This window comes from Tachypleus tridentatus, chromosome 2 (genome assembly GCF_004210375.1).
Source record: "Tachypleus tridentatus isolate NWPU-2018 chromosome 2, ASM421037v1, whole genome shotgun sequence".
NCBI classification, from domain to species: domain Eukaryota; kingdom Metazoa; phylum Arthropoda; class Merostomata; order Xiphosura; family Limulidae; genus Tachypleus; species Tachypleus tridentatus.
Window position 1 is genome coordinate 2,490,139 of NC_134826.1, and position 27,206 is coordinate 2,517,344.

Here is a 27,206-nt window from a genome sequence, read left to right on the forward strand (position 1 = left end):
AAAACTAACATTACAATTCCTGCCTTATGAAGCTCAGCCTGTCTTATTCTAGTATGTATCAAACTGTTAGTAATGTTTACCAATGCTCTAGACACGCTTTTAATTTCCTGTTCATGTAATTCAAGTGTCTGGTTTAATGAAGTCATTATAGTCATCTGTTCACCTATTAAATGAATCATTTCTCTGGATACTTGTCTTTGATGGTCTACTTTCTTGTTTAATTCACGTAAATCATCTGTGGTTGTGGTTCAGAACAAAACTTTCAGAACATTTCCACCTGCATCTATTAAATCACGTTTCTGTTGACAAATCTGAAATCTAAACGTTATCTTTAATATCCTTTAATCCTAATAACAAATCTTCTATCTCAACAAGATGTCGTCTAACCAAGATCTTATACCTCTGAATTAACCCTTGCTCTAAAATCCTTACTAAAATACAAATAGTTAAACAACTTACAGGCTCAGTTTGTTTTATAAAACAATTTTTTGCTATGTGGCCAACCTTACCACACTTACAACACTGCAAGTCCTCGTACTTATTTTGTCCGTTTCTGCCAGTTTACTGTTTCATATTTACTCTTACTTGTCATACTTACAGACTGCTTGTGTTTGTATATCTGTTGCTTTCTTGTTTCCTCGATTAAATCTAATAAGTGTCGTTGGGTATTGGATTCATTAACATCACCTGAGCTCTATCACTAAGCGACCTTCGCTCATACTCAGACTTTAGTGTATCTTGGATCATCATCTAATCTAAGTTCCACGTAATCTACTACCTTGCTCTTGTAGCTATGTCCAAACACTGAACAGACTCGCTCTTTTCTTGATTCATATTTCGTAATTGTGCCATGATTGTGCTTGGCGTTTCTCGTTTACCATATTTTTCTGTTAGCATACGTGTTAAAACTGAAAAACTACAGTTTCACACAATGCCTCAATGAAACGTTTTGCTTTTCCTGCTGTTCTTAGTTTTAAAATGTCTGATTTCTGTGCGTCTGTCCAACCAGATATTCTAACAGCTTCATTTCATGCACCATAAAACGTTCGACATCCCTGTCCAGTTTAGAGTGAAACAAATGTATCGTGCCTGTTAATATGAACCTACCTGAGGGTTGATCTGGCACAGCTTCCACATTATCATCAGCCCTTTGGTAGTTGTAGTGTCTAGTGCCTCACAAACCTACTTGAGTGGGTGGATCTGGCACAGCTTCCACATTATCATCAGCTCTTCTAGTAGTAGTGTAGTGTCTAGTGCTCACACGAACCCACTTGAGTTGGTGGATCTGGCACAGCTTCCACATTATCATCAGCCCTTGGTTGTAGTGTCTAGTGCCACACGAACCTACTCTGAGTGGGTGGATCTGGCACAGCTTCCACATTATCATCAGTCCTTTGGTAGTTGTAGTGTCTAGTGCCTCATAAACCATTTCTGAGGGTGGATCTGGCACAGCTTCCACATTATCATCAGCCCTTCTGGTAGTATTGGTGTTCATTCTCATTGAACCTACCTGAGGGTGGATCTCACACAGCCTTCCACATTATCATGTTTTCTTCTGGTAGTAGTAGTGTTTAGTGCCACACGAACCTACTTGAGTGGTGAGTGGATCTGGCATAGCTTCCACATTATCAATGCTTCCCCTTCTTGGTAGTTGTAGTGTCTAGTGCCTCACGAACCTACTTGAGTGGGTGGATCTGGCACAGCTTCACTATCATCAGCCCTTCTGGTAGTAGTGGTGTCCTAGTGCCTCACGAACCTACTCTGAGTGGGTGGATCTGGCACGGCTTCCACATTATCATGCAGCTCTTCTGGTAGTAGTAGTGTTTAGTGCACACACGAACCTGTTACTTGAGTGGGTGGTTCTGGCACAGCTTCCACATTATCATCAGCCCTTCTGGTAGTATTGGTGTCTGTTCCTCATCACTAACCTACCTGAGTGGGTGGATCTGGCATTTAGCTTCCACATTATCATCAGCCCTTTTTGGTAGTTGTAGTGTCTAGTGCCACACGAACTTATCTGAGTGGGTGGATCTGGCACAGCTTCCACATTATCACCAGCCCTTCTGGTAGTATTGGTGCTCTATTCCCTCACGAACCTACCTGGAGTGGGTGGATCTGGCACAGCTTCCACATTATCATGGCTTCCTTCTGGTAGTAGTAGTGTTTAGTGCCACACGAACCTTCTTGAGGTGAGTGGATCAGCATAGCTTCCACATTATCATCAGCCCTTTGGTAGTTGTAGTGTCTAGTGCCTCACGAACCTACCTGAGTGGGTGGATCTGGCAATAGCTTCCACACTATCATCAGCCCTTTTGGTAGTAGTAGTGTCACAGTGCCTCACAAACCCTACTTGAGTGGGTGGATCTGGCACAGCTTCCACATTATCATCAGCCCTTCTGGTAGTAGTAGTGTCTAGTGCCTCACGAACCTATCTGAGTGGGTGGATCTGGCACAGCTTCCACATTATCATCAGCTCTTCTGGTAGTAGTAGTGTCTAGTGCCTCACAAACCTACTTGAGTGGGTGGATCTGGCACAGCTTCCACATTATCATCATCAGCTCTTCTGGTAGTAGTAGTGTCTAGTGCCCCTCACGAACCTACTTGAGTGGGAGGTGGATCTGGCACAGCTTCCACATTATCATCAGCTCTTCTGGTAGTAGTAGTGTCTAGTGCCTCATGAACCTACTTGAGTGGGTGGATCTGGCACAGCTTCCACATTATCATCAGCTCTTCTGGTAGTAGTAGTGTCTAGTGCCTCACGAACCCACTTGAGTGGGTGGATCTGGCACAGCTTCCCACATTATCATAATCTCTTTGGTAGTAGTAGTGTCTCAATGCCCTCACAAACCTACTTGAGTGGGTGGATCTGGCACAGCTTCCACATTATCATCAGCTCTTCTGGTAGTAGTAGTGTCTATGCCAGCAGTAGCCATAGTTACTTATTTAATTTTAATTTCTACTTAAAACTACTTATAGAACCTTAAACTAACTTCTCTACCCTCAACTTCTTTCTTTACTTTAACCAAACTGTTGTTAGTTACTTCAAAATATCCTCCAAGACTTCGCCAGTCACGTAACGGTGAGGAGGCAAGCCGAGTGGTTGGTTTAGCTGAGCTGTTGGAACTTCGACTGATAGTACGTGTTGTTACGACTTATTTATTTTTAAGTGAGGATGTAGGGTGAATGGAGCACACAGATACTAACTCGAGACTAACGGCCCAACCTCTAGTCTTACACTGCTAAATTAGGGACAGGTAAGCGCAGATAGCCGAACTGTAGCTTTGCGCGAAATTCAATCCAAACCAAGTCGAAAGAACAGCAGAATTTGCTATCATAAAATGGTTAATCAAGAGAAATTATTGTTAATCAAGAGCTTGGAAACCATTGATGTTGAATATAAGTACAGTTGACATTTTAAAGGTATTAAAATATACCGCTGATATATTTTCAAGGTAACTGATGGGGAATAATCTTCCAAAACGGATATTTCTCAAATACAGTTGACGAACTAACCGATAGATTGGACTCGATATTTATTTTTAGTATTTTAAACGATTTATTTACTGAGTAATTAAGAAAAAATAAATTAGTAGCGGAAATACTAAATATTTTAAAACCTGAATGGATATAGGTTGACGTACCATAGCGAGTAGAAGGCAACTAAAATATGATTTATAGATACATAACATTAAGTAGGAAACTGTCCAATGACTTTGTACTTAGTTATCGAATATCCAGCACGTTAGTTCAGTAAGAAAACCACTTGACCGTTGTACCAAGTATCCAGGGTTCGATACCAACCTTACTAGTTAGTGATGTAGTGGTGAAGTTTGTAGAGCACTTGCATAACGTACGACAGATTATATGACATAAAATAAAATTACCACACCAAGAAGCTTTATTCCAATTAGAGGACGAGACTTTATTTTATTTAGTAACACACAAACTAAAACATAAAATCTTAAATTCATTTGAAAAATGAAACTTTAATAAAATTCTGTGTTTCTTCAGACAGAACAGTGTGTAAAAATAATACATATAGTGTCTTCTTCACAGAGAATAACAGAATAATTAAGGTGTGTTGATAAACCAGGAAGCTACGGAGGGAAAGAAAAGACAACAATACATTACTTCTAATTGTACTACAGTTGGTCAGCTACAGAAATGATACACGTAAAGCAATGTTTCTAATATTGTATTTTTTATATTGCAATGATTTCTGATTTGTGTGGAAATGAAGATATGGTGAATAATGAAAGATTTCTAATTTTATATTATTGGACTAAGAGAGAAATAGAAACCACTATAAATTAAGAGAAGCCAACAAGATCATAATAAACAAATTTTATCATGAGCCACTGTAGTGTTTCATAAAATGGATCACAACAAAACCGAATAGAATGTGACGACGAAAACAACTTAAATAGTAAATATTCAGTTCAAACAACACTTTAAAATTTTGTTTGTTTATTACTAAGACTATACATACATATACAGATAATGTCGTTACACAGCAGCTATTAATGCTCAGTATATTCTCAAACAAATCTCCATCTGCAGTTTAACATTTTATATTTCAAACAAATGTGATCAAATAGTCAATAGTACAGTAAATCATCACGACCCGTATCAACTTGGTATTAGTTATGTTTATTATCATTACAGTGTATAAAGTTTGCTACACTAACCCCGTAATCCTTTGCTCATAATCCAATATACAAAATAAGTAAAAAACTGAGAATTTAAAATCCAAAATAGACGCCATAAAAGAATTAGGAAAGAAAGTTCATTTTGAAAACACCAAATATAATTAAAGGTAAAACGTGGAACCAAAATAAGGGTTTCTAGTTTCAGTAAATAATGTTTACAGTATCTCCAATCCGGTTTCCTTTGTTTTGTTTACAATCCATATTTACATATTTTTTTATATCTATTTTGTCTTAACAAGTACAGCAAACAATATAGCTTATTTGCCACAAAAGACAGTAGTTTTTACTGAAGAGTTCTGTTTGAAGTTCTTGTGAATGTGAAGTAAGTTTGGTTATATTGAGATACTCTTCAGTTTGTTACTATTGTGTTCCAGACAGTAAATATCACGTTGTTCAGCCACCTTGATAATGTAAAACTTGTCCATAGTGACTATCACTTCCCATATGTTTATTTATTTGTGGATGTTAAGCCGTCCCTAATTTTGAAGTTAATACACTACAAATGAGGCAGCTAGTTAACATCATCCTCCGTGAACTCTTGGACTACTCTTACCATGGAATATAAAGATAAAAGTCACAATATAATGTTTAGGGACAACAAGGGACTTGTGCAAAGCACTAAATAAATATAAAATAAACTATACTTAAAAAGTAGCTTTTGTCAGATAAATATTAATTTTAAAGATAAACATATGTATATATACACTTTTTGTAAATGTAACCAAGGAAATCGGAACTAGATCGTTTTTTGTTCATCCTTTCACAAATCACTGAAAAACCCAACGGAAATGCAGTTTACTTCATGGAAAGAAGTCAAGAAATCAGAGGAAATGCCTGTAAGAATGTTCTTTTGAAACGTGAACATGCCCAGCATGGCAAGTATGGCAAGGGCGGTCGACTCGTAATCTGAGGGATGCGTCAGAACCAAACATGGTTGTCCTTTCAGCTGTGGGAGAGTTACAATGTGATGGTCATTCCCACTATTTCTTGGTACAAGAGTAGCCAATAGTCGGCGGTTGGTGGTGATGATTACCTGCCTTCCCTCTAGTTTTACACTGCTAAATTAGGGACAACTATCATAGATAGCCCTCGTGTAGCTTTGCGCGAAATTCAAAACAAACAATAACAATGAAATATGTCGAAACAGGCATACCTGCTGTACTGCTGGGGTCTCTACTGACTGGTTAATACATCAGATACCTTTTCACGTATTAACTATATTGCTAGTGTTTGGCGAGAGGCCTCTTTAACGCCTGAGATGACATATGTAATGTGACTAACATATAATATATTCTCGTTTGTTTACAATTATGCATTCTTATAATTACCATAACATGAAAAGTATCTAAATGTTAATATACTAATGGAAATAACCAGTCTCAAGATACAAAGAAATTATATGAACTGATTTACCAGTTTTGTTAAACTGAAATAAGTTTTCCAGAACTTAAAATTCATTATTTTAACTTGCTATTTTATTTTTCATGTAAAAAATTCTGTTCTATTGTTACTACTGTGTCCACTACTATACAAACATTGATGTCTAGAGATAAAGGTTGTCAAAGAGCATGCTAACAAGTGTTTGTGTGTACGTGTTTATTATATATTTGTATATCAGTTCCAAGAAAACACTATTTTAGTTTCACAAAAGTTAACATTTTACAAAACTATTATAAATGTCTACCATTTTTAAAACAAAATGTATAAACTATTAAACTTTCTATATAAAACCTTATATTTTTATAAATATTTTAATTTCAGTAAACGTTTATTTTGTCGTGTTTTCAACTTTAAGGTAACAGAATATCTATTCCCATAAAGATGATACAAGTTGAAATGTCCAGCAATAACATAAAATTAATTACTAAACCAATCACGGTTCTTAACTGTCTGTGATTTTTATGATTAGTCAGTATGAATAACGTTATACAATGTATTTTATTGACTGATTCACTGTGATAGTTACCTGCCCCTAATATTGTTGTATATGTATTTTTTACCATTCAACACAATGAAAACCAAATAATACATGAAGTAAATTATATATGTAAAAACAGCTGGTTTGTGTTGAGAAAATATTTATGTATAGGAGCGAACAACTTTTCGACCTTCTTCGGTCATCCTCAGATTGGCAAAGAAAGAAAGAGGTAACTGACCAAGAGCTGACCATATGTTTGAAGGGGGTTGTGTAACTGAGTTCAGGAATATATAGGGCGTGCTTGATGTTTGATTATATTTATTAATAAACACAACTTGATATGGTGAGTGAAAACATTCACATTAATAAACAATTAACATGAGACTGACATGTATACATTTCCTTCTAGATGCCTTAGACATGTTAAAGAAAGACAGATAACACAAAATAACATTAAGTCTTTTTCCATAATATGATTCGTTAGAGGCTGATAAAGACGCGAGAATCCAAGACGTACAGTTAACTCTGAGTTGGTCATCGCTGTTAACAAGATAAAGTGATTTGATAATTTTATAACAAATAGGAAGAACTGTAAACATGTTTATTTGGTTATAAACCGACAGATTTATATATCAGATTGTTTTATATACCAGTTGAGATGATTGTTTACCATATTTCTTTTCAGAAGTTCTAGATCTGGCTAATACATAATAAAACGTTTCTAAACATTTGAACACAGTGATAAATTAATCGAAATTCATAACATTGTACTTGTTTCTCTGACTAATCAGTCTAATTGTATGGTTTGATTGTAATAAAGTGTAATATCTAATGTATTTACTAAGTCTCTGTTTGCCTTCCTTTATTTAACCATCAAATTTTAAGACATAAAATGCTCAGCTAAACGGATTTCTTGTATTCGAACTCTACCATTATTGTTTTGAAGGCGTTAAAAAGTGACGATCAATCCCACTTTAGTCTGTCGCTTCAAGAATTAGGGACGACTAAAGAAGACATTTGTGGAAGAAACTCAGTAAACAAACCACCTGGTAATAACCCATGATGTATTCAGAGTAGGAAATTTGAAAGTTTCTGGTTATGCTTTGTTGTTTGATGGATTTAAAGCAAAACAAAACAAATGTTCAAAAAATGATTCATTGGTAAAAGATTATTTCGGAATCAATAAGCATGTGTTTAATATTATTTTTAACGTAACCACTTCGAGAATTAATAACACTATAATAGTAACCCTATCTATGTTTTATTATTTAAATTAGAGGTAATGTGACTGTTGTGAGACCACGGATGAGAATCAGTGGAACTTGGGTTGATTATATTATTTATGTCAGTATAATTGGTGTGAGACGATTTGGGTGTCAGAATCAGAGTTGATGAACGATTATATTCGTCAGAGTGACTGATTTGACTATTGTTATAGGTGACAGTGGCTAGTGTGAGACCGTTATGAATGTCAACATTACTGAGACTGTTATAGATGTCACTGTGACTGGCTTGAGTCTGTATGTAGGTGTCAGAGTAACGTGTATGAAATCATTATAAAGGTGATGCACGTGACTTCATGCACCTGGTCGGCTTTGTTTATTCCGCTATATTGGACCTAATAACAAAATAAAAAAAACAAGAATCCCTATTTTCAGTTAAATACTTAGAAATGAATCGTGTAATAATACTAGTTGGTTGAAAAAATACAGGGTTGACCTTTGGTTATCTTTGTTGGTGTCTCCATGTAGAATAATGTGGCTGCTGCACGTGAGTAACACCATCATATTTCTGTCATGCACGTGCTACGTACAGTCAAGTCCTGACCCTCTAGTTGAACTACAACCCATACAAAACGACTGTAGGACAGTGGTTGTGACTGACGTAGTTACAAACATATTCGTAACGTATTTAAAATATTTTCTTTTGGAGAATGAAATTATCATGAATATTGGGCTATCTCTTGCGTCTACCGAGAGAATCGAACCACTAATTCTAGAGATGTACATCTGAAGGTGCACTGTTTTATCGGAGTACATCACGAATATTAATATTATAACCACAAATGCTTCAAAAACAGACATTTTGTGATACAGACCCAACCAAGCCCAACTAAAACAATACTCTACCCCAACCATAAGTTATGATTACATATACAGGGTAGCATGTGAAATACACCCTTAATATATAAACTTTTGTCCATATGTGAACTTCTGGTAAGTTAATCACCGTGTTGGTCCTAATGTTTTTACTATTTTATTGTCAAATAGGATTAGTAGTTCACCAATATGAAGATAGAACTTTTGTAAGTTTTAAGTCATTTAACAAATTAATTACACATATATCATCAATACATTATATTATCTCAGAAACTGTAAGTATATTTAGCAGCCTGTAGGTGGTGCTTGTTTCACACGAAATGTGAATATTTGGATCCAATCACACATTAAAAACTTCACTAGTATATGGTCTGTAAATTAAAATGTGTACATGTAGCGTATTGTTACAATATAAGCGTTGTGTAGATAAACAATTAGATCTAGATTCCAGGTCTAACGTACCGGCATAGCCAGGTGGTTAGGGTACTCGACTTGTAATCTGAAGAAAACGGGTCGAATCCCTGTCACAACAAGCATCCTCGCGTTTTCAGTCGAGGTGGCGTTATAAAATGAGTGAATCCCAGTACTCGTTGATAAAATAGTAGCTCAAGAGTTGGCGGTGGGTGATGATGACCAGCTGCCTTCCTCGTTTCTTAAACTACTCAATTAGGGACGGCTAGCTCAGATAGTCTTTGTGTAGCTTTGCGAGAAATTTCAAAAACAAACAATATAGGTCTAACACAAAAAATGTGGTAAACGTTATAGAACAACCTGACAAACAAGCTGATTCTCTTTAGGTAAAGAAAGATATCAACCATCATCACATATGAAATACTGCTAAGTAAGTAAAAGTGATTATATAGAACACATCTAGGTCCAGTTTAACAATTTTTATACCAGTTCTTTACTTTCGACTACATTACCAAAATGAACGAGTCTGATACTGCATACCCAGCCTATTACAAGACATCTAAACTTTTTATACCTTCAATATGAGGCAATGAACCCTGAGTAACTGAAAACATCCAGGTATTCTGTGTCTGGAATGTCCATAACTGTGTCTCTGTGAACGGCAGCTAAGTCTTTGGTTATTGTTGCAAGGTTGAAATAGGAGTTCGTCATAGACATTCCAAATTACTGACATTTTACCTTATGTAAATCATCAGTCAAAACTGTAAACAGAAGGATTTCCTGTATGTAATAAACGTTACAGAAACTCGTCATATTTACACACAAAATGTCAGATAGTGAAACTAGCTCCGCTTTCAGTTACCTCTACAAGTGTCACTGTGACTTCTGAGACATCAACATGGGTGTCACTGTGACAGAAGCGAAGCTGTTATTGGTGTTAATATCGTAAAAATGGTATTAATAAAGTAGCTTATAGTAAACACCCACATCAACGAAACTATATCAAAATAAAAGTCGAATATATCTCTTACATAATAAATTATATCAGTGATATTGTGTTAATTGGTTTGGTGTAGCTTGAACTTTGTTCAAAGTCACATGAGAGTTATCTCCGCTAGCCGTTCCTAATTTAGCAGTGAAAGGCCGCCAACTCTTCACCTGGTCTTTTAGTCATGAAGACTAGGATTGATCGTCACTTGGCCGAAAGGACAAGCATGTTTGGTGGGACAGGATTCGAACCCGTCACCCTCACATTGGGACTACTCATCTGGTCATACAGGACTAATATAGTGTTAATGAAGGTATCCCAATAATATAGTGTTAGTGAAAGTTGTTGAAAATGTTGATGTATGTTGCCTTGTTTCTTAATTCAAGTTTAAGGATTATCTCCATCTTGAAAAGTCCTTCATGTGAACATATCTTCACAATCCATGTACATGATTATTTTTCATTATGATCATCACATACATTCCCAAATGTGACAAAGTCTTAGTGACATCCTACTACATACTAAATTGCAAATAATGTTGTTATTGCACAACTGGAACCTTATATTCAAGATGTTGATTTGGTTATTCAACATTATTTTAATATAACATTCTGAACCCTGTGCATCCTACTAAAAAGTATAAAATGTATTAAATCATCATACATGAACAATTTTAATATTTCAGTAAATATAGAAATGCTTTCTTGATCAGTTTCTGTTAAATAATAATTTAGTATTGAATGAATCAGGTAGGATGGAACATGTTATGAAGATTTAAAAACTTGTTTGTTAGAATCTTTTAAACAAGCCTATCTAATAATAGTAGAACTATACAAAGATACTATAAAATGTAAATTAGTTAGTACCTTGTATTTTCAGTATGTAGTTGTATTGAAATTAACAAATGTAAAGAAATTCCTCATATTGGTTAAGAACCACTGTAATGAAAATATATCAGACAAACTGTCTGTTCACTGTTTAAATAATTCATTCTTTAATTGTTGTTTTTTTTTTTTATAATTTTATTTATACAGCACACCTGCAGTTTTGATCAAATCTTATTGCAAAACATATACATGATTTCAATTATTCATATCAATAAATAAGTCTGAACATGTGGATATAGTCTCTTTGAATCTCTTCTAATAACACGTTTCAACAATATCCTTACCATAATTGATGTTTTGGACTACATGGAATCAGATATTACTGTTATATCATTTAAATGTGTCATTATATCTGCGATCTGCCTTTACAGGTTAAACACTCAGATAAGTTATGATGATAAATATTTTGTACAAAGTCAAATAATTCTACTTTTGAACTTACAAACAGAAGGACCAATAAATACGTTTATTTATGGTTATTTATATATACACTAGAATACACACATAAAATTTGAATACAGTTTTGGTAATGTCGATTTTCAGCTTTGCTTGACATCTGTAGTGTCTATATTTTTTAAAGAAAAGTTATTGTACGTTGATTGTGAATTTATGAAAACTTAATATTTCTCATACACCGTAAATATATTTCCGATAGATACCACTTCTCATAAGATGGTTTTACTGTTCAGTTTCTGCTGACACTAGTTCCACCTACCCAAGGTTAAAACAGGAACGTGACTACCTCTACTGTCGCAGCCGCTTCCAAGAAAAGAAGTACCAGAAGTGTGAGTCGATATCTTACCTAAACTCACACTGACTTGGTTGAGAAACAGTGATGAGCACCCTTCGGAAAGTGTCCAAATGCATCTCTATTGGAGTGCAACATCTCAACCTAGAGGAAAACACATGTGGGACAACGCTCATAACCAGATACAGTCTTCGCCCATGTTGACAGTACGTTTCACTAAACTGGGTGTCAAAAAGAGGATGACGTCCTTAATTGTAGATATGATGGTTGGTCCACCTTTCCCATGGTAATGTGTGATATCCTAGCCAACACAGTGCATCTAGACTAGTCTGTCTCCTTTCAATACCAGACCACCTGGGAATCAACCTTTTGAAGAAGATATGACAGGGGTGTCTTAACCAACTAATACTATTTGGTTGGTCCAGTACTTTTCTAAAACCAGTTTTACCACAAACTAACCAGCAGGAGATTGTACAGTTATAACATTCTCTAGTGTAGTATAGTATAGGAAAAATGATATATAGAAATGAAAAGTAAATAAGCTACATGTACAGTTAATCCAAAAGCCACGTTTGAAACCGGAGAGTGGTGATAGTGGAATGATAATTTAACACCGAGTCTGATGAATGAGTGATATTTAAGGGGAAGTACTTAGAGGGGGTATTTTGTGAAGGATAAGGACTGGAAATTAAGTTTCAGCTGGCCATAAATGTGTTATCGAAAGGACAGATGCAGGTGTGGACTGAGTGACGTATAAAACCTTGAGAAGGAAACATATATAGGTAACTTGGTCTAACTTAATAGAATTAATTTACCATCTAAGCAAAACGATGTGGTATTGGGGACCAAAAGTTATGACTGTTCTTTCTGAGATGGGTGGTAAATGTGTACAGAGGTTGAGTATTTCACTGATTAGATCACTATCAGAACACTTGGGTATTGAAAGAACTCACTATACAAAGGATCTTATAGGTATTGAGTAATGGATACCAGGTTCCATTGATTCTGTTTTCCACAGTAACAGATGTGAAAGTGAGTGTGACTCAAAGGCATAAGGACTTCAATTACAGCTATTACCTCTAGTAAAGAAATTACTTCACTAGTAGACAGATTAAGACTGCATCAAACTAAACGAAAAGAAAGAAAATTCAGACCGATTGAGAAATGTGTTGCAAAATATCCCAGGTGAAAGAAGTGTATGAACAGTAACACGAAATTTAAGATTCTGTGTTTAAATGGAAGAATTTTGAAACTAGATACTTAATAACTGTAGAATAATAAAAGTAATAAACAGCATGAAAAACGTTAAAGTAAAAAACAAGAAGGAAACATTTTAACACATCATAAAACTATTGTGTCAAATGTAGAGATAAAGATTGGAACCCCCATTTTATTATCTCCAACTGGTTAGTTCATAAGACATCTGGTTTTGGAAAAAATTAACATTTTCTTACATGAAAATGTGTTTCCATTAGACACTTACCATTTCACACAGAGATTATACCTTCTGTGAACACCTGCCTTGAGTATCTGCATGACACTAGTTTTAGGCAACTTCAATCCGAACTCACGTGATTCTTATTAATGGATAATGATGTTATTGTTTAAATTGTAAATTTCTTAACACCTAACAGAAAACAGAATAGATTTCAAAGTGGATGAAATTGAACAGGTTTAGAACTGATCGTTGAGAGAAAAAGAACTGGAGAGAAATCCTATGTGTAAGAATGGTTGTAATCCATCCATTATTTGACATGTGGGACCAGAGGAAGAAACATTGTATAGAACAAGCCACAGCAGAAAATAGGATGGAACAAGAATCATTCCAAAGGGAACAGCATCTCTATGAAGTACTTCTGACATGAAATGAAGACGTAAAGTGCAAGGAGGCACACAAAGAAGGTTGAGGAAAAGACAGGATAATTGTGTACTGGGTAGTTGAACTGAATAAAAGGGTCAGTTTTCCAAAAATTCAAAATTTATACCACAGTTTGTGAATTTGTGCATGTAAAAAATAACTATAATTCTTAATCAATGAATCAGTAAGACTACGAGAACCAGACATATGGTCCTGGAAATGTAGTTGGTGTAAAAAGAACTCAGTATTTTTGCAGATGTAAGTAAATGAGGAAAAACAAGTGATACATCAGGATTAGATTTATACAAACGGGATTGTGAAGAGGGAAAATGACCTGGAATGGAATATACATTAGAAATTAAGCCCACATAATGAGAGAATGGTCGAATACTGTCCTCAGTGGAAGTTCACATAGCCTTAGAAGTAGATGAACGTAAACAAACAAGCTGACCTTCTGCTGAATTTCCTATTGAAATCGAAGGGATGAAAGAGAGTCAAATATATGTGCATAAAGTTGCAGGCATAATGGTGTTCTAATATATGAAAAGTGGCTGTCACGTCAAATATATATGTGATTAAAGTTGCAGGCTACATAATGGTGTTCACTGATATATGAAAAGTGACTGTCACGTCATCAACACGTACCTTTCATCTCCTCGCCACTGTTGAAATTTCACTTATTGGTAAACATTCTTCTCTCACAAAGGATAGAGAAATAGTGATATGGACTTCCACGTCAATAAATAGAAAAAAAATGTAATTCAAGAAACAAAGCAAATCTCTGTTATTAAAAACCAGTAAGTCTACAAAACAAATTTTTAAATACCACAGAGAACTAGAAAATAGGAAGTTAGTGTTTCTGAGATTGTTGGAAGACACATGCTGAACGATGAGAAATCTCATGAGCTAAGATGGCAATTGTCTAAAAGAAAAATCTCTAAGGCAAACGAACAGAGAAGACATCTTAACTGTGTTAAAAGGTTTATCTTGTTTCAGAAGGAGCTGTAGCAGCCAAAGAACATACCAGTCAGCCGAGAAACTCCATTCATACCATCTCCTGCAGGCTGGTTCTTTGGAGATCTGGTATGGAAAAGGAGGTGGACCAGTTTAGATGTCTTGTGTTGGCTAGGATGCCCCCACCCAATCATGGAAAAGAGGGTGGACCACTTTAGATGTAATGTTTTAGCTCGGAGTTTTCCCACCCTATATCATAGGAAAGGAGGTGGACCCGTTTAGATGTATCGCGTTGGGAAGAATGCTCCCCATCCAATCATGGGAAAGAAGGTGGACTAATTTATATATATTGTGTTTACTAAGATTCTCCCCACTCTCTCATTGGAAGAAAGTAAACTAATTTATATGTCTTGTGTTTACTAAGATGCTTCCCACTCTATCATCATGGGAAAGAAGGTGGACTAATTTATATGTATTGTGTTTACTAAGATGCTCCCCACTCTACCATGGGAAAGAAGGTGGACTAATTTATATGTATTGTAATATATATGCAAAACGGCTCGCTTGGGTCGAGAAAATATTTTACATAGAAGAGCGAACAACGTCTCGACCTTCTTCTGTCATCGTCAGGTTCACAAAGAAAGAGGTAACTGACGGAAGCTGACCACATGTTTGGGAGGGTTGTGTAACTGGGTGTCGGAATGTAGAGGGCGGTGTTAGGTGTTTGAATATATAATATAATTTTATTTTATTACATTTAATATAGGTATAAAGGCGTTCCTTTATATTTTTTTATTTTGGGTTTACGTTGTTGTATAAGTAAGGCTTCTTTAATTTTGCGTTTGTTTATGTTTGTTTATTTAGTATTTGAGTGTTTTCTATGGTTATGTTGTGTTTATTTGACTTGCAGTGTTCGAAAACGTGTGAAGGTGACTTTGATGTTCTTTGAATCTGGTTTCCATTTTTTACTTGTTTCTCCAATATAGAAGTCGTGGCAGTTATCACATTGTATTTTATAAATAACGTTGGTGTGGTGTTTGTCAGCGTACTTTTTACATAGTATAGACAGAAAGAACGCAATGAGCAGGAAGAAAGCAACCAAATATCATTTCTTAACCTCAAAATTACAAGAACCGACACACAATTAAAACAGAAATCCACCGAAAAATCACCCATACTGGTCTATACATTCCTTGGGACTCAGCACATGAAACAAAATAAAACTCCACACACTAAGAAACCAAAATAAACACAGCCAAAAACGATGCTCACCAGATAAAATTAACGATGAATCAGACAAAATAAAACAATACTTCATCAACATCAATGTTTTCCTCAAAACCGTAGAAAACATTACACGCAAACACCTACAGACAGAAAGCAAAATCAAACAACTAAAGTAAACACATCTCACGAATCAAAATCACGAAACCATATACTGTTGTATACCATATATTCCCTGACATCAACAAACAAATAACCAACATTTGGCAAAACTAGTAACAAAATACGACATTCCAGTTAATAAAATTAAATTTTATTCAAAACCAGGCACAAAACTGAGGGTCTATACTATGCAAAAAAACTACACTGACAAACACCACACCAACATTATTTACAAAAATACAATGTAATAACTGCCACAACTTCTATATTGTAGAAACAAATATAAAAATGGAAACCAGATTCAAAGAACATAAAAGTCACCTTAATAACCATAGAAAACACTCAAATACTAAATTAAAAAACAAACATAAACAAACGCAAAATTAAAGAAGCCTTACTTATACAACAACTAAAACCCAAATTAAACCAACATAAAGGAACGCATTTATACCTATATTAATATAATAAAATAAATAAAATTATATATTCAAACATCTAACACCGCTCTACATTTCCAAGTTTCATTTACACAACACCTTTCAAACATGTGGTCAGCTTCCGATCAGTTACCTCTTTCTTCGTGAACCGACGATGACCGAAAAGGTCGAAACGTTGTTCGCTCTTCTATGTAAAATATCTTCTCAACCAAAATAAGCCGTTTTTTTGTATATATATTTCTCTGCCAAGTGGGTTTCTCGACATCACTGATTATATGTATTGTGTTTACTATGATGCTCCCACTCTACCATGAGAAAGAGGGTGGACTAATTTATATGTATTGTGCTTACTAAGATGCTCACCAGTCTATCATGGGAAAAACGGTGGACTAATTTATATGTATTGTGTTTACTATGATGCTCCCCACTCAACCATGAGAAAGAAGGTGGACTAATTTATATGTATTGTGTTTACTAAGATGCTCCCCACTCTATCATTGGAAAGAAGGTGGACTAATTTATATGTATTGTGTTTACTAAGATACTCTCCCCTCTACATGGGAAAGAAGGTGGACTAATTTATATGTATTGTGTTTACTAAGATGCTCCCCACTCTACCATGTGAAAAAAAAAGTGGACAACTTTATGTACTGTATCTGCTAAGATGTCCTCCCCCCAACATGGGAAAGAAGGTGGATCAGCCCGGATATCTACAGTTAAGAATGTCATTTTACACCCTAGCGTCGTGACCCCTACTTTCAAGATAGAGAAAAAGAGTGTACCTAGTTATTTACACGTTATCCCACAAGTGTGTTCCTCCAAGAAGAGAAGTCACACCCGAGGGCATCTTGTGGACACTTTTCCGAGGACTTCTCATCTAGGTTCCTCCACCAAGTCAATATGAGCTTCTCAATGTGATTCCTGTTATTTTAGGTAGATATCTCGTGTCAAAGCTGATGTTTTCTTTACACTGAAGATATATTTCCCATTGATACTTTACTCTCCCTCACACTTCTGGTTGCTTCTTTTCTGTCAACTTTGAAGACTGTGTTCTACAGTAAATAGGAAGCCAGCTTCCAGCTTTGATAGTAGAGTATGTTTCAGTGAAGCGTTGTGCTTGTTTATTTACATGCTACAATGCAGATGAACCATTGTTGAAACGATTCGGTAGATGAGAATTTCAAGGCTAGTGGAACCAAAAAATATTTTCGCATATTGAAGGCTGCACTGAACAATAGTAGCTGTTATGTGAGAACAAAAAATATTCTATCGAAAATAGTATGAAATTAGATATTTTAGACTATGTACCCAATAATCTGGTATAATCTTCTATGAGTATATAGTTTTAAATATTTTCAAAACGATGCCAAACAAAACATTTTGAGAATCTTATTACATTGTCCTTCCAAAATAAAGTTTGTGTCTGTCAATCAAACATTTCTAATACTCTGAATTCAACCAATTAATGTTGCAGACAAACAGAAATATCTTTTCTCCTTCGTCTTCTTCTTATAGTTTCCATTAACACTTGAACCAGTAATTTCAAGTTATCTCTCAGATAATTATGCTCAGTATATTTGGTAGAATTCTGTAAATCAAAACAAACCATTAACTATGAATACAACTATGTAAACAAAACTCGACATTTTATATGACAAATAATAATGTAATAATATCTGAAATCAATATTCAAATAAAATCACGACAAAATATCGAGTACAAAATATCTGAATAAAATATTAGTCAATAAATTGTTGAAAAATATATTGTGAAATAAACATTTTTCCAAGTATAACATTAAATAAAATTAAATTATATTATGTGTGTATTTATTTCTGTAGTAAAGCCATATCTGGCTATCTGTTAACTAATAATACTTAAACCATGATTTTAACGTTGTAACTCTGTACAATAAGTGCTGTACCATATTGGAGAATGAATTATATTAAAATATATGAAGCATAGTATTTGTTATATAATGGTAACGAAATGCTAGGATTAAAATGTGTTCCAAATTATCTGTATGTAACTGGAACCTAAAAGTGGGTAAACATCTCAGATAGAACAAGAAACAACTTTTTCCAAACAATCCGTTTTAAAGTTCTCTTTATCTCACTGTGCATATAGTGTTTCTACAAATGAAAGATTTAATGTCCTTTAAACATAAAATTAATTGTTCATCAGACAAAATTCTATATTAATTTGAATGATTGGTATGTTTTGTTGTTATTAATCAAACCTTCAAGACCTATATTCCTTATACCAACAACACAAGAGTAATGATTGAGTATTTCAGTCATGTTAAGAACCACTCAACAATAACATACCATTACGTCACATGTTTGATGTGTGGACCAGTGTTATTAATTCCTTTACACGTTGGTGTAGCTTTTCATTCTAACGCAAACCAGGAGACAGATGAACGGACACCACGGTTCACAGTATGTTGTATAAAACGTAGTAGATAACGTTCTCTGTCCAATCATTGCTTTCCTTTTTCTTTGTTACTTAACACTCAATGGATGTCAAAAATTATAAATTACAAGTATTTCTGAGTAAAACTGTTCATACAGACTTAGAATTATTTCTTGTTTACAGTTTAATATTTAATATAAACGTGCACTCTACATCTGAAAGTTACTCACAAGTCGTGGTCGTTGTTCAGGTCAAATTCTGTAATATCATAAAAGGTAAGATAAAAAGATTGCAGAAAGTAAACCACTAAGAAAATTGTACGAAAAAACAAGACATGAGTAATTAGTATGTGAAGAAATGATAATTAGTTAACAACAACATAGGATTTGGATTTGGAGTCAAAATCAATAGGTAGGTTGTCTACTGGAGAAGCCTCGTTCACATTTAAACAAACATGAAAGTCTGGATTGGTTTTAATTCTTGACATACACTGAATGAATGATTCATAATTATAAAGTCTAAAGTATTTATGAATAAAACTGTTAGTATACATTTATAATTATGTTTTACTTAAAGTTTAAAATATGATATGTGGGTGTGCACATAACATGTGAAAGGTGCTTACAAGTTGGTGTTGGATAAAAAAAACAGTTAAGTAAAAAATAGGATAAAAAATACAGATCAATATGGTGATAGGTAACCGCTTTTATAACTCACAAATTATGTTTTAGTTCCAGATTAAGTTTAACCCCATATCATACAGAAGGGAATTCTTCTGACTAAAGACATCCAAATTTATCTTTGTTCAGGGCTTGTCCATATTTTCACCCAAGAAAACTGCATGGCCTGATGTACTGAGAAAGCCGAACGCCATCTAGTAGTAAGAACTAATAAAATACGGGATTGTTCATGAAAACACACAGAAATGTTCGGTGACACATGGTTTTCGTTTATACGCTAACATAGTGAAGAAACAGGACACGAACGATAAAATATAAATATTCTTTGTAGGGATGATACTGATCTGGAATTCATACTTAAAGAAACCATCTACATCAAACAACTTTAACCAACACCAAATATCATGTAGTCTTCATTAAAATCGTTCCATTTAAATATGAAGATTTTTTTTTTTTTTTAGTAATTAACTTTCGATATATATTTTAGTTTTGATTAAATAATTGTTATTTCAGCAATGTATTTTAGTTATTTAGGTAGAAATAATGTATTATTTTTGTTTTGCTTTAAATAGTGAATGTGGAATATGTAAGATATTTTACGCTACATATTAACAATTGCAGCATTATATAACATTCAGGATATATATTTTAGGTAAATCCAATATAAAAAATTAATTAAGTTATATTTTCTAATCTCACTATTACATAAACGACATGACGTGCATATCTGTGTCTATTTGACTGAAATAATAAATACAGTGTGTCACTATTTATCAAATGTCTCTATTAAGAAAAACTATAAAAAATTCTCACTTTAGCATTCTAAATTCGGATAATTTTAAAAGTAACTATGATACAAACAACAAGCGTTTGTTTTTCCATAGAAATGAATATTAAATACTCTTCGTATAACAAGAGCCCTACTTTCACTAGGACTAAACCTGAAGATTTGATTATATTCTTTTTATTGATATAATTTATAGATACAGTTTTAAGAAATGGAGTTTAAAACTTATTTTTTCAATAAACGGTACCACATTTAACAGATAATAAAATATAGTGTATATTAGAACAGTCCGAAACCTTTCCCATGCAGTACTTGTCGTAAAAAAGATTCTCTTTTTTATAGAAAATGTTCAATTTTTTCTAAACTTTTCAACACGACGTTATTGAAAACAGACAAGTATTTGCTAACATTAATTACTAGGCTTCTCACTGGTTGTGGAGTAAAGTGAATGTTACTTACTAATTGTCTAACTTTTGTTTTTCTTATTTTAAGAATTTAATTCAGATGTATAAAATGTTTCCATGGGAATATACAATTAAAATATTTATAGAAAACGTTATACCTACAAATTGTGCTGGACGAAGTACCCATGAAATGCAGTGTGAGAAACTTTCTTCCATAAAATTTTGTTTTTTCTTCGCACAGTTCGGTTCTCATTATAATATCTTGTCTCCTTAGTTACTATACGTGGCCGCTCTTTCAGACGTTGAGGTGTCATTATGTGACCTTCAATAACAATATTGTTTGTTTGTTTTGGAATTTCGCACAAAGCTACTCGAGGGCTATTTGTGCTAGCCGTCCCTAATTTAGCAGTGTAAGACTAGAGGGAAGGCAGCTAGTCATCACCACCCACCGCCAACTCTTGGGCTACTCTTTTACCAACGAATAGTGGGATTGACCGTCACATTATAACGCCCCTACGGCTGGGAGGGCGAGCATGTTTGGCGCGACCCTCAGATTACGAAGCACACGCCTTAACGCGCTAGGCCATGCCAGTTCTAATTGTGTAAGATACAGAAATAATAGTAACTGGACGGACCGTAAGGTTTAATATCCAGCACTGTCAAGGACTTGGAAGCGATGTGAAAATAACAGATTTATGGCCAGTAAGAACCACACCCACATTTTTCTGTTTTCCCCGTTCATATAAAATCAGACTTGAAATACTTACTTGGAGGACTACAAGAAGGCGTTAGTTACCATGTACTCCCTCTGTAGGTGAGTATCGTCATGAGGACTGATGCAGAAGATAAGTGATTCCGAGTAAACGGAAAAGAAGCGCAGTCGCTTTGATGACTTTCCTATAAAAACAGTTATTTATTCTCTTCTGACATTTATTTTCCTTTGGAAAGCTGTTTACATTTCTTTCCAATAAAATCCCTAATACGTTTCGTGGACTTTTGTTTCTAGTGATTCTACGACTAATTTTTATTTTATAGATTTTGAAAACTCCGGTAAATCCTTTAAGCTCTATCTATTTATTTTAATATTTAATCTTATATAACAGTCACAGCCTGACATAAATTTTATTGTAATGAGTTAATGTGTTTTTTTAAGAATACGCAGTTCTATAAATCACTCAACATCTGGGAATTCTGATGTATATGAGTACCTTAAAAGGTTAAGCTATTTATTAAAAGAAAACAAAACAAACCTGAAACTGTTTACAGTTTTATTATCAATGTTCAGGTGTGAAATATGTTGAGAAGTGGTAATTGAAGTAATCAATAAAAATCTAAACAATGCCAAACAGGGCAAACACCGGAACATTTTTGAATTTCTATGTCACTACTTTTAAAAAGATAGAATTACTTATAAAGTAAAAAATACAACAAATACTTCACTAAATATACTGATATTTTCCTATAGTTTTCTAGATACTCATATGCTTATATTTCTTCAAATTTTAAAATAGTTTTTACCATCGCTGAGCTTGTTATTAAATCAGACAACCACTGATATCTACCTGACATGCGCAGTTTCTGTGGAATTGTCCATACGTAGCTTCGTCATCAACATTCGTACAACGTTGACTGAGAAGACAGTGTTACCCTAAAAAAATCAAAAAACAACAACATCTCTATTTAAATTCCCGTCCGTCTACATCTATGTACATACGTATATATGTGTATATATAAATACAGTTATCATTGTAAATTAAGCGAGAAAATGTATGAGAACCTACGTAAATTATTTATATATACATCAACTTGTAGTGATTTGAGTCGAGGAACCAAATGGTGATCCATGTTTGTATATGATGAGATATTCACTAACAAATGATACAAAAGGCCGGTGTACTTCTCCACGCCACACCAAACATGATAGACCTTTCAGCCATGTGGACATTATAATACGACAGTCAATCCCACTATTCGTTGATAAAATAGTAGACCAAGACTTGGCGGTTGGTAGCGATGACTACTTGACTTCCATCTGGTCTTTCTGCTACATTATGGCCGACTAGCGCAAATAGCCCTCGTGTAGCAGTGACTAAAGACAAATTGTAAGATTGTATAATACTGCAGAGTAAGTGTGTTACATGAGTTTTGGTTTTCTGTGTTTGATGTTCCATGTTTGTATAGTAAGTGTTCTGCTAAGAACAATTTAACAATAACAAACCGTTATGTCACATTCTGATACATAGTGTTATTAATTCATAACAAGTTAGTGTAGAATATCCTGTTTGTTGTTAACATTATTCATACCTGTTCTACTGTTATTTAAAAAGTTAATGTTGTACTTTGACTTCATCCATAGCTTTTCACACTCAACATGAGAAGTGAAGCCGTTATAAACAGGAGACAGATGAACTGATGGACAGACACCACTGTTCACAGTATGTATAAAACAAGCAGTACATAATGTTCTCTGTCCAATCAAATATTGTCTACAGCTGCTTTCAAAGTCGGGCTTCACTGATAGGTGTTGATATCGCATTCTGTAACATTATAAAGGATGAGATAAAAAGTCTGTCAAAAGTAAACCTCTAAGAAAATTGTACAAAAACGAGGCTTGAGTATTTACTATGTCAAGAAATGAGAATTAGATAACAAATACAACAATATGATTTGGGATAAGAAGTTAAAAAAACAGTAAATAAATTGTCTATTGTTAAAACACGTCTATAAGCTCTGAGATTAAGGGTTAAAAACAACAGGTAAATTGTATAATGTAGAATCTTGTCAGACTTTACATATAAACAAACATGAAAGTTTCGATTGGTTTCTCACATCTTTGTGACTTACACTCAATAAATCTTACAAAAGTATAAAGTCTAAAGTATATCTGAGTGAAATTGTTCGTACAGATTTATAATTATTATTTAAAGTTGTATGTTGTTCAGATGTACCAGTGAAGTAGTCAACTGGGCATGTATGATGTTCAGTTGTACAGGGTAATTTAGTGAACCAGGTATCTATGTTGTTCAGTTGTACAGGGTAATTTAGTGAACCAGGTATCTATGTTGTTCAGTTGTACAGAGTAATTTAGTGAACCAGATATCTACGTTGTTCAGTTGTACAGGGTAATTTAGTGAACCAGGTATCTATGTTGTTCAGTTGTACAGGGTAATTTAGTGAACCACGTATCTACGTTGTTCAGTTGTACAGGGTAATTTAGTGAACCAGGTATCTGTGTTGTTCACTTGTACAGGGTAATTTAGTGAACCAGGTATCTACGTTGTTAAGTTGTACAGGGTAATTTAGTGAACCAGGTATCTATGTTGTTCAGTTGTACAGGGTAATTTAGTGAACCAGGTATTTATGTTGTTCAGTTGTACAGGGTAATTTAGTGAAACAGGTATCTCTGTTGTTCTGTTGTACAGGGTAATTTAGTGAACCACGTATCTATGTTGTTCAGTTGTACAGGGTAATTTAGTGAACCAGGTATCTACGTTGTTCAGTTGTACAGAGTAATTTAGTGAACCAGGTATCTACGTTGTTAAGTTGTACAGGGTAATTTAGTGAACCAGGTATCTATGTTGTTCAGTTGTACAGGGTAATTTAGTGAACCAGGTATTTATGTTGTTCAGTTGTACAAGGTAATTTAGTGAAACAGGTATCTCTGTTGTTCTGTTGTACAGGGTAATTTAGTGAACCACGTATCTATGTTGTTCAGTTGTACAGGGTAATTTAGTGAACCAGGTATCTACGTTGTTCAGTTGTACAGAGTCATTTAGTGAACCAGGTATCTACGTTGTTCAGTTGTACAGAGTAATTTAGTGAACCAGGTATCTATGTTCTTCAGTTGTAGAGGGTAATTTAGTGAACCACGTATCTACGTTGTTCAGTTGTACAGGGTAATTTAGTGAACCAGGTATCTACGTTGTTAAGTTGTACAGGGTAATTTAGTGAACCAGGTATCTATGTTGTTCAGTTGTACAGGGTAATTTAGTGAACCAGGTATTTATGTTGTTCAGTTGTACAGGGTAATTTAGTGAACCAGGTATCTGTGTTGTTCAGTTGTACATGGTAATTTAGTGAACCAGGTATCTGTGTTGTTCAGTTGTACAGGGTAATTTAGTGAACCAGGCATGCACGTTGTTGAGCGGTATCAGTAAATAAATCAACACGGTATGTATGTTTTACAGATGTACCAGGGGCGGAGACCTTCTCGTGGTTAATGACGCTTCCATACACGACACTGCAGAGAGCAGTTTGCCCTTGTTTTGACAGTAAAATAAGCATGTTTTGTTTCATCAATCGTTGAATAGCTTTCCTTGTCTGTTTCTGTATTTAATTAATTCAAACACTAAATATTAAAATGTGTTGGTAAAGAGTAACATACGAGTACTTACCATGAAGAACTCGAGAGGACTGTATCGATACGACTTGTGTATCTGTATGAAATTTGGCAAACTTTCAGTACACATAATATATATTTGTGCTGACATTTAGTGATTCAATAAAGAGGTGCACTGAGTAGTACATGTTGTCTTCATTTGTTTGGTAAACATGTTACCTGCAAAGTAAAACTTACTTTGTATGTAATACTATTAAACAACATAACAAATTAACAAAGACAGAATGGACAGACAAATATATCGACTGTGGTTTTGAAGCGTGTGTCGCGGACACCTGTGAACATCGATCAAGCAAGCTACTTTTGGCTGTGATCTGTCTAGCATGTCTTGTAAGTACAAACAATGCATTCCCGATGCTTAGTCACAGGGTTGAGTGCCCCAAGTAAAAATTTCAGTCTGCCCGCGAGGGCAGTTCAGTGTCTAAATTAGGCTTTTCTGCTAGCTATGGGTTAACTAAAATTGGGGGAAGACCTTATCGTGGTTTATGTTGTTTCTATACACGACACTGCAGATAGCAGTTTACCCTTGTTTTGACAGTAAAATAACCACGTTCTATTACACCAATGGTTGAATAACATTCCGTATCTGTTACTCCCGTATACGTTTATACCCTCGTCCCTAAGACATGTGTCCGACAACGGCCACTTGCAAACTCTCTCTTTCTTAACCTGAGGATGACCTAGGAAGGTCGAATCGTTTTTCTCTCCTCATTAAAAGTGTTAGTACGCATAGCAGCCATTGTGATACACAATACATGTGTTAGTACCCATACCAGACATTCTGGTACACAATACATGTGTTAATACCCATACCAGACATTCTGATAAACATTTTTATCTGAAGTAGGTTTCTCGTCATCAAGATTTTTTTGCTTTAAATACTGAATCTGTAAAATATTGAAAACTTTATCTCTGTTCCCTTCTGTTGTATGAATCTATTTCTTCATCTTCAATATAGTTGTACTATTAATCATCAACCTTGAAATTTGCTTTCGTTCAGAAACATTGTTCGAAACGTGAATCCAAAGTTTCTACACTTTAAAGAACCAAACCGAAATGTTCAAAAGTCGTTAGATTATCAGATTTGTCTGAAGAGACTATTGCTTTGCTTTACATTGGGCTGAAGCTACACGAGGGCTATCTACGCTAGTCGTCCGAAATTTAGCAGTGAAAGAATAGAGGTACCTAGTCATCACCATCCACTAACCACTCTTTCACAAACGAATAGTGAGACTGACCCTAACAATGTTCTCCCTCCCCCCACACATATCATAAAGGGTGAGCATGTTTTGTGGAGTTGGATCAAGAATTTCAAACAAAACATCAACAGAACATAAATTTCACTGAAAAAGTTCAAAGTGTGCTGTACTAACCTTAGAATCGTTGATACCAGTGTTGATTACACCATTGTACTAAACAAGTGGAACCAATGGAACGAAGACAAATTGTTCAGTGCGAACATGTCCAAAATTTGAGGATGAATTGGCTGACTAACAACATTCATTCCTAGCTTCATTCTGACGACCAGATTGTTAACCTGTGTAATTATAACATAAATAATCAGTGTAAATCAGTGCTAGCTAAAGGTCTTCAGTTCTCTCTTCCACCACGTAGACTCTACGTACCTAATTTGGTTTACACTTTCAAATCACAATACAGACACCTGAAGGACCTTCTTATGAAAGATAAAATAACTCTTTATCGATTGAGTAACATTTTTATGACGAAGATAAAGAACTTTGCCTTTTCTACCTCTTGTGATTTTATCCCTAATGTTCGTTCTTACCGTTTAAGCCCTGAAGAAATATTTTAAAAGAACTGTCGTTAAATAAAAATATTTATGTTACATCGTCCGACAATAACATTGTTATTCTTAACTAAAATAATTACTTGATCAAAATGGTGGTTATTCTTTACAACAAAAGCACATTTAAAATCCTTATTAATACCTATTAATTCATTATCATCGAACGTAACGAAACATTTCAAAGATACCTTAGAGAACTTAGAAAGAAAAATATCGTAGACATTTGACTGATAATGAGACGACACCAAGTAAACCATCACAGTTTATTAAGTCGCTATTGTGGGTTATATAGATATAATTATCCTAAATTTACTAAAAT

The 27,206-nt window shown here is 34.6% G+C and overlaps 1 long non-coding RNA gene across 1 annotated transcript in view; it reads left to right on the forward strand.

Annotated features, from left to right (window-relative positions):
- LOC143235128 (uncharacterized) overlaps positions 1-25,022 on the forward strand; it is a 93,803-nt gene extending 68,781 nt beyond the window's left edge. Inside the window, exons 2-3 of the long non-coding RNA XR_013018932.1 lie at positions 23,038-23,116; positions 24,869-25,022. This is a non-coding gene — a long non-coding RNA (uncharacterized LOC143235128). The remainder of the gene's footprint in view (positions 1-23,037; positions 23,117-24,868) is intronic.
- Positions 25,023-27,206: the final 2,184 nt, after the last annotated feature.